Source organism: Dendrobates tinctorius, unplaced genomic scaffold, assembly GCF_039654945.1.
Source record: "Dendrobates tinctorius isolate UK_male_01 unplaced genomic scaffold, ASM3965494v1 ptg000037l, whole genome shotgun sequence".
Taxonomy (NCBI): Eukaryota; Metazoa; Chordata; class Amphibia; order Anura; family Dendrobatidae; genus Dendrobates; species Dendrobates tinctorius.
This window is the reverse complement of record NW_027361705.1, coordinates 21,038,790-21,048,680: the sequence shown is the minus strand read 5'-3', so window position 1 is coordinate 21,048,680 and position 9,891 is coordinate 21,038,790. Positions and strand designations below refer to the sequence as shown.

General features: G+C 42.6%; 1 long non-coding RNA gene across 1 annotated transcript; it reads right to left on the bottom strand.

The window, feature by feature from the left end:
- Nucleotides 1–999: 999 nt before the first annotated feature.
- LOC141088131 (uncharacterized) lies at nt 1,000–2,676 on the bottom strand. Its single transcript, XR_012231843.1, has 2 exons — nt 2,373–2,676; nt 1,000–1,969 (listed from the first exon to the last, which is right to left on the bottom strand). It is a non-coding gene; the product is annotated as an uncharacterized lncRNA (long non-coding RNA).
- Between the last annotated feature and the right edge of the window lie 7,215 nt (nt 2,677–9,891).

The window sequence follows — 9,891 nt, the reverse complement described above, 5'->3', positions numbered from 1 at the left end:
AGTTTGTGGTACAAACGGATGCCTCTGATACCGGTATCGGGGCCGTACTGTCACAAGTGAGGGACGGAGTGGAACACCCAGTCCTCTATCTCAGCAGGAAGCTGAACAAACATGAGCAAAAGTTTGCAGTCATAGAAAAAGAGTGCCTAGCCATTAAGTGGGCTCTAGAGGCCCTCAAATATTACCTGGTGGGCCGAAAGTTCAGGCTGATCACTGACCATGCCCCTCTCAAGTGGATGCACTTGAACAAGGAACGGAATAGCCGGGTGTATTGCCAACTGTTTAGCAATAAGGTTCGGATACGGCTTTAAAGAAGGCTACTACTTGGATATAACACAATTTTATTATACAATGATCAATCCAAGTGGCAAAACACTAAATCAATGGAATGTATGACAATGATATCGAAATAGAAAATAGTATGATATTGCGTATACTTATATATTCAAATTACAAAGGTTTTGGTACATATACATACATCAGAAAGAAGAAAAGAAAAGAATCTTCACTAGGGGCATTTACACCTGTCCGGAAATACTTCAACTGTGAGGAGCAGCCAGTGAAGACAGAATGCGCCCTAGGATCTACTACACTGTGCCTCTCACACAGGTCCACAAGCTCCTGCCTTCAGTGACTGCTTCAGCAGCTTTTATATGCTTTAAACAAAGGCTTACTCAATATAATATTGTGTAAACGTGAAAATACACAGGTTAGTTGTTTGATGTTCCAATCACATGACAGTGGCCACCTATCATGAATAAATAATATCAAACAAATCTTGTGTCTTCGGACTATTTACTCTTGCCCTGAAATTTACATATGATAAGAACAAAGTTTCCAACAACTTTCTATGACCAAAGCCCTAGCACAATATATATATATATTTCAGACTACAGTTAAAGAGATCTCTAAGATTGAATATACTATAATGGGTTTCAGATTGCCAACTATATTCATTAGGCTCCTCCATCCATATTTCTATGACCTTATGTATAATAATGTGCAACTGTCCATATGCCTAGTCCACTTTTTAACACCCATATGACACAAATATCAGATGATGTCTTGTCAATATACTGCACCATTCACTGATCTTAAAATTCAAGTAGGTCAACAGCTTACACAAAGGTTAATTCTGTCCAGTAATCCAGATTAAACATACTGTTTCAACAAGCATTGTCTTTCAGTATACTCAACACACAGGCTGCATTTCAATAGCCATTGTAGGTCTGACCTCATGAACTCTGGTACTGGATATGTGGCCTTCTAATGCTGACATTACAGGTTAATTTCAATATGGACTAATCAATATATTACAATATGTAGGCTATAAGATATCCATATTTTTATTAGCACCACAATCCACCCTTGGATATCTTATAGCCACACATTATCAATCCAACAACAACAAACCAATGCTTGCATAATACAAATTACTCCTGAAAAGTTAACCTAGAGCTAACACCTGACCCACTAGTTACATTAGTTAGAATATAATGAAAAGTGATATTTCCAAAGGAAAACATCCCACCTCTAGGCAATCTTACATGTTCTGTAAATGATGGAGTGATCACTATTGCCCACCCTCATACTTTTACACTTTTTATCTGAACTGGAGCCACATATAATAGCCCTCTCCCCATCCCCAGTCTGATTCATCATATTTCATGTTTATCACAAGTCCACTGACAGCATGGATCAGCTGGCATAATTCTTGGAATCCTTCTGCTAATCATTTCTCCCATTAGAAATTTTCTTCAGTACAGTTCACATCTTGGGTCACATCTTCTTGGTCTTTGTCCTTCAAAAATGGCTAGTGTTCACTGAGCCAAGTAAAGCCATAGATTCTGTTTGGTTTTCAGAAATCCACACTTTCCATAGCTGGCATCTGTCTGAAGATTGCTTGGCTCTTGAAAGCAGTCTCACAAGATGAAAGCAATAATGCAACACTTACAGATCAGATTTTGATCTAAAGGGAAAACAAAAACATTATTATCTGAGATCACATTGACTGCTACTTCAGAAATGACCTGAGCAGATTCGGGACACCGAATTGATTCCACCAAATTTTAGAAATCCACTGACTGAGCTATTCTAGCTTCTCTCTGTAATATTGACGTGTCACCTTAGTCAATATTTATACATTTCTCCTGGATAAATCAAATCTATCACATTACCTCAATTCATTGAAATATCAAACATCACCGTTCAAGGTGCAACTTACAAACGGATTTTACAAACCTATTATGTTCCTATAAAGATTAAAGACATACATAAAAATAAACCACAACTTTTAGCTAAATACAGTCCGATTCATCACAATGGGATGATTACTTATTTAATTGTTTGCAAACAATTATTTTAACCTTTACCTTTGAGCTCATTAGTCTACCCCCATGTCTTATATATATAGCTAAATACATTGAATCCGATTCCTCTGAAAAACTGGTTTGTCCAGTCTGAAAGAAAAAAACACAGAAAGGTTAGAACACTGTCTTAAAAGGATAACACAGGAATGATTACTGGTGACCAAGGTAAAATAATCCAGCCCCATAGACAGAACACAGGAATAGTAGCACCGTCTTTTTGGGGTCTACAATATGACAAGTTCTGCTCTTTCCCAGTCTCACTCTTATCCACCGTTGGGATCTGCATTTCTTGCGACTTTTGTGCAGTTGTAGCAAACTCGGCTTTTTTACAGGAGTCTGTAAATTCAGTGTCATAGATGGCAAGTCCTTCCTTATTCTCAATGCCATCAATATTCTGGTGCAATGAATGGCTCTCTGGTTTGGGATTACAATAACGTTTAATGTGGCCAATCTTCCCACAATCTTCCCAAGCAATACCTAGGCCTGTAAACAGCAGACACATTCTCGGATACTTCATCCTGCTCTTTTGACTTAAGACACCACTCAGTTAATAGTTTTACAAATCTTTCATATGAACTGGTATTTCTTAGAGACACTCTTGTGGCATAATCTACATTACAATGATTTGCCATTGAAAATAGAAAACTAGGATCATTCTGAGACATATCTGGATGATTGCAAACATTTCTGTACAATGCCAAATAATTACTACAGAACAACATGGGATCATCAGATCGCTTCTACTTAAGGTAGATTGCAACTCAGATCTATTGGACACACTGCAATCTTCTACCTCATTCTGGTTTTGCTTCCCTGTAGCTGTCTCTACAACCTGGGTCTGGCAAATATGATAAGCTTTTAATGGGTTAAGAAGAGGATCCATTTCCACCTCCCCATTAAAATGATCATCCCCCTGTTCTTGGCTGGTGACAGTTTCGGAGTCAGTTGACTCATGTGCATCACTATCCCACCGATCTAGGTTCCTCTCCATCTCTGCTCTGGCTATGGCCAAAGCTTCATTCCTGTTCACCTTCCCTCTCTTCTTTCTGCACTTATACTGTTTTACACATACATCAGACTGTTCTGCATCATGCTGAGTTCCAACACATTTGTCCATTACTAACTTATTCTGACCCTGTGCTACCACCAATGCATTCTGGGCCTCACATAGCTGTATTTCCAATTCCTGCACTTTAGTTAACATTCTTTGCTTTTCCTCATGCTGTTTTCTATATGCAGATAGCAGGATCCAGCCACACCTACCAAGAGCACATAATTCTTTCCCTTTTTCTACTTTTACTTTCTGCAACCATTTTTCTACATCAACTAGCTTTGCATCTTGCCAATATTTGCCCCAACGTTCACTTGAACCAACACTGTGTGACAAAATATGATATGGAGTTTCCTCCCACCCTGGAGTCTCAACAGATTCACTTACAACCTCTTTTTGTTCCATTTCTGACAACTTTCTTTGCATATGGGTGTTTTGCTCATGCATATCTCGGTATACACTGAGTAAAATCCACATACACCGTCCTAAAGATTCTACATTACCCCTGAGTACTTCAACAACATCAGGGGTAAACTGCATCACCCGCCTTTGCAGGGATAGCCTCGAGTAATTCAACAACATCGAGGGGTTAACCACATCACCTGCCTTAGCAGGGATCCCCATGAGTAAACCAACAACATCATGGGTTAACTGCATCACCTGCCTTTGCAGGGATACCCCCGAGTAATTCAACAACATCGAGGGGTTAACTGCATCACCTGCCTTTGCAGGGATCCCCATGAGTACTTCAACAACATCATGGGGCTCTGAGTCCTTGAGCTTATTCTCCCAAGGTTCTGACAATCCACAACAACGCATTTCCTGCGCTAAAAACCCAAACATTTTGGCCCAGTGCCGACAAATTACTATCCTATAAAATAAGTTAGGACGTGAGGATAAATTTCTTATCCCAACAAAGAAAAAAAAAAACTTCTGAGCCTTCTGCGTATCCTGCCGACTACGCCAATTTATGTATTGCCAACTGTATAGCAATAAGGTTCGGATACGGCTTTAAAGAAGACTACTACTTGGATATAACACAATTTTATTATACAATGATCAATCCAAGTGGCAAAACACTAAATCAATGGAATGTATGACAATGATATCGAAATAGAAAATAGTATGATATTGCGTATACTTATATATTCAAATTACAAAGGTTTTGGTACACATACTTACATCAGAAAGAAGAAAAGAAAAGAATCTTCACTAGGGGCATTTACACCGGAAATACTTCAACTGTGAGGAGCAGCCAGTGAAGACAGAATGCGTCCTAGAATCTACTACACTGTGCCTCTCACACAGGTCCACAAGCTCCTGCCTTCAGTGACTGCTTCAGCAGCTTTTATATGCTTTAAACAAAGGCTTACTCAATATAATATTGTGTAAACGTGAAAATACACAGGTTAGTTGTTTGATGTTCCAATCACATGACAGTGGCCACCTATCATGAATAAATAACATCAAACAAATCTTGTGTATTCGGACTATTTACGCTTGCCCTGAAATTTACATATGATAAGAATAAAGTTTCCAACAACTTTCTATGACCAAAGCCCTAGCACACTATATATATATTTCAGACTACAGTTAAAGAGATCTCTAAGATTGAATATACTATAATGGGTTTCAGATCGCCAACTATATTCATTAGGCTCCTCCATCCATATTTCTATGACCTTATGTATAATAATGTGCAACTGTCCATATGCCTAGTCCACTTTTTAACACCCATATGACACAAATATCAGATGATATCTTGTCAATATACTGCACCATTCACTGATCTTAAAATTCAAGTAGGTCAACAGCTTACACAAAAGGTTAATTCTTTCCAGTAATCCAGATTAAACATACTGTTTCAACAAGCATTGTCTTTCAGTATACTCAACACACAGGCTGCATTTCAATAGCCATTGCAGGTCTGACCTCATGAACTCTGGTACTGGATATGTGGCCTTCTAATGCTGACATTACAGGTTAATTTCAATATGGACTAATCAATATATTACAATATGTAGGCTATAAGATATCCATATTTTTATTAGCACCACATCGGGTGACCCGGTGGTTCCTTGCCCTGCAGGCCTACACTTTTACGGTGGAGCACCGCCCAGGGGTACAGATGGGGAATGCAGATGCCCTGTCCCGAGTGCACTGTTTGGTGGGTGTCATTGCTCGACCAGAGTGGTCTGAGCAGAGGGGGGGATATGTGAGAATCATGTGGGAATAGTGGATGAGGGCAGGTATATCTCGCCCAGATACCTTTCCTATGTGGCCTAGTCTGGTCAGTATCGCACCTGGTTACTAATGAATAATGGGAGGCGTATATAAAAGGATGCCAGGTGTGAGTGTCTCAGCCTGGGAACACCGAGAGCCTGTCTGTGTGAGACACACACGTGAGTGAAAGCAGTGCCCACTGCAACTGTGGTTTGGCTGGACGGGAGAAGCCCGCCAGTTGTTAGTCAGGTTGTACCTTGTTTAGTTAGTGCTGGACAGGCAAGGATTTGTTTTATGTTTTATTTCCTTTATGCATTGCTTTCACCTTTAATAAACCTGACTCAGTCAGTTATACCCGGACCACGGCTGTGCGCCTGAGTTTCATGCTGAATGCACGTGACCTTTGACCCCAGCAAAGGCGATCCCGGAGTGTTTTATCACATTGTGGTGGAGAACGCTGGCATCATGTTGGAAGCATGAGCATGGAGGACGTGGTGAAAGCGCTGGTACAGTCCACCACGGTCCAGCAAGAAGCTAATCGAGTGATGATGGCCAAGCTGAAGGAGTTGGTGGACATCACATATTCTACAATTCCCAGAAACGCCCAAACTTGCTTCTTGGAGACCGGTTGCGGCTAATTTTGGATTGCCTCCATCTTATCTACTTGCGGCTTTATTTAGCCCCTTCCGACGACACAGCCCAAGTATTTTGACGCACTTCTTTGTGTTTATGGTAAACCCTGCCTTCCTCAGTGCATCCAGAACTGCCTGGATCTTCAGCAGGCGACTTTCCCAATCTGGATTGAAGATCATAATATCATACAGATAGCTGCGGCGTACTTTTTGTGAGAGGCTAAGATCAGATCCATGGCTCTCTGGAAGGTAGCTGGGTCTTAAATACATAAACCAAATATAAATAAAGCAGGATCCTAGAGCAACCAAAAAAATAATGAACAAGGATCTTTAAAATTTAACTTTTAATAAGACCAAGTTAAGATCATGTTCAAATTAAATTAGGACATAAAAAAGGAGTAAAGTGTGTGCCTAGTACACCCTATAGGGCCACTATACTGAGCCCTGCCTGACAGTGGAGGTTAGCACCCTAAGTTTCTGCGGTAGGCACCCCCACTCCTCGGCGGCTCACCCTAATATCCTTCACAATCCCTCCAATAGAGACCCCAAAAAATGTCCCAATACCGTAAAAAAAGAACAAAAATAGACGCAGAAAAGATTCAGAAGGCACAGCAGGGTGCAGTTTCCTTTTCCTTTTACTGAGCAGTGCAAGTACAGTCTGGGGCTCAGGTTGCAGATGGTTCTGGAGCCGGTGAGCCTGGAAGCAATTTGGTAATTTCCTTAGTCAGGTGGGTTGTGAGGCCTCCTTTCCAGAGCTATTCTCTGATGTACTTGTTGCTGTAAACTCTATTCAAGTTCCTCTTTCTATCTGAGGTTTAGCCTGCTTCAGGGGTCGCTCCTGACTGGTGTCTCCGACTCACACGTGCTGCTGTGTCATCGAGTATCAATTGGGGACAGAGGATCTACAGTCTTCTGTCTTCTGGATTCTGCTGCTGGGGCTTTAGTACTCACATAACCTTGGGCTCCGGTGCCTGGTCACTGGCGCTCAAGCCTGGGGTGAGCTCAGATGGAGCTCCTATCCCCAGCTCCTCTCCACACGTCCTCTCTCAACCTTGTTCAGGCTCTAACTCCCTCCACTAACTTCCTCCTCCTGACCAGAGAGTGCAGCTCCCTTGAAGTCGGATTTAGAGCTCTCTCTGCTGGCCTGGAGCAGGAACTGTGTTGTATGCTGCAACTACCTGGTAAGGGGATTCCTTCTTTGCTTCGAGGCATGACATCACTCCCCGCTGGAGGGAGGCAAACCATTGTGGCAACCGAACTACTAGTACGATACAGTACTCCCGGACTGAGGAAACATAAAAGAAATAAAACATAACTTTTTACAGGATTTTAACAACAGATGCATAAATTCAGCAAAGTCCTGAATGGGGTGTCCTTTTTACCTAACAAAGTACAATATGAGGGAACCCATCTCAAACCTCCAACGTAGGCCCTGGGCGTGACTACAGGGCATTACTGGTCACAAGGTTGGACTACTTATTCGGTCACGCCAGAAGGTTTTTGTTCTGTATTCACCGGTGCTAACTATTTACAATCATTGTCCTGGTCACTAAGAGTCCAGTGACACAATCGTCCAAATAATCAAGAAAACAAAGAATGCTCAAAACTTCATACAGTAAGTCTCTGCAGGTTCAAATACTTAACGGTTGCAATTATAAACATTATTAACTTATTTACAGTACTAATACAGTGGCATTTTAGTCCTTATACCTGGTTGGGACCTGACCTCTAGTACTACGGGTGGATCTACACAGTACAGGTATTGATAGTGTTCTGACTGGATTCACTCTGCTTGCTACCACTGGTGTAGTGCATTCTCTATTGGCTACACTATGGGTGACTCTACATAGCACAGGTATACCTGATTTTCTATGACTACTCCTACTCACTTTGGGCATGACAGATTCACCATTGGCAGGTGGTGGACTCTCTTGCTCCGCTGCTGGTGTGGCATCAGCTGCTTGAGCCCGCTGGTTTTTAGGTAAATCTTGAATCGCTTCTCTTTCTGGCACTTCCAGCTGGGGAAAGGTTAGGACGGGCACGACTATGCCCTGGTTCACTCTTGTCCAATTTGAAGGCAACTCGCCGAGTACAGTGCTGATCTTTTCTTCTTTTACTGGCTGAAGAATGTCTTGGTTTTCAATCCTTTCCTTTAGTTGGTCAGGGCATGGTTTCAGATGATCCCTCGATACTGCCGCGGAGTTTTCTCCTCCATCTTTGCTGATGAGGCACACCTTGGTGTTATCAAAGTCTGAAGGCATGACGGTGTATGGCTCAGCCTCCCACTGGTCATCAAGTTTATCAAGTCGTCTTTTTCTTTTGAGTACCTGTTCTCCAGGTGACAGGGGAACTGCGGGGGAGTGCTGGTTGTAATTTCTTTCTTGCTTTTGTCTTGCTTGGGTCAGACTCTTCTCTACGCGTTTTTGCACTTTGCGGTACTGCTGCTGCCGCTCTGTATCCCAATCTGCATCTGGTGATGTTACTTCAAGTATTAAGACTCCCATGTCCAAGTCAATGGGTAACTTGCAGGTCTTGCTCTCAAGTAAGCTGGAGTACAGTTGGTGGAGTTTACAGGAATGTGAATGTAGAGATCTACCAGATCCGGCAACTTCTCTGGCCACAGGTTTCTCTCTTCCAGGGGCAAGGTCTTCAATACATCAATTACCACTTGGTTCATTTTCTCACACATGCTATTTGTCTGTGAATGATACGGCATCATCCTGATTTTCTTGCAGTCGTACAGGTTACTAAACTCCTGGAACACTTCTGCTTCAAAGGCTGTGCCTTGGTCGGTAAGCACTCGTTCAGGGTAACCGTGCGGTAGACAAAAGTCTTGTTGAAATGCTTTGGCCACTGTCTTTGCTGTTTTGGTCCTTGACAGGCACGACTAACAGGAACCTTGAGTAATGGTCAACAATGGTGAGGGCGCAGACATAGCCTGAATGGCTTGGGACCAGCTTCACATGGTCTAAGGCTACCAACTCAAGCGTCTGTTTGGTGATTATTGGTTGTAGGTAGGTTGGGCATTCTGGAGAGCGCATCAGCATTGGCGTTCTTATGCCCCGCTCGGTACTTGATTGTAAACTCATAGTTGGATGGCACGGCTGTCCATCGCTGCACCAGCGCATCTAGCTTTGCGGTTTCCAAGTGAGTCAGCGGATTGTTGACCGTGAAGAGGGTAAACTTTGCCGAAGCCAGGTAGAGAAACAGTTTAAAGGAGCTGTAGTTGTCAGGGTTCCTTTCAGTGGGACGCAGTTTCCTGCTGGCGTAGGCGATCACTCTTTCTCTGCCCTTCTGCACTTGGGACAGCACTACTTCCAATCCCACGTTGCTGGCATCGGTATACAGTATGAATGGTTGGTCATAGTCTGGGTAGGCCAGGACTTCATCCCCTGTAAGAGCCAACTTCAACGGGGTGAAGGATCTTTCTAGTTCGTCATTCCAGTCAAACGTAGGACTCTTCTTCCTGGCCTTCTTAGGCTGACCCACAAGAAGGTTTTGCAGGGGTGTGGCCATTTCAGTGAATCCCTTGATGAACCTTCAGTAGTAGCCTACCAACCCGAGGAACTGATGTATTTCATGAATGTTGCTGGGCCTCTGCTAGTCCCAGACAACA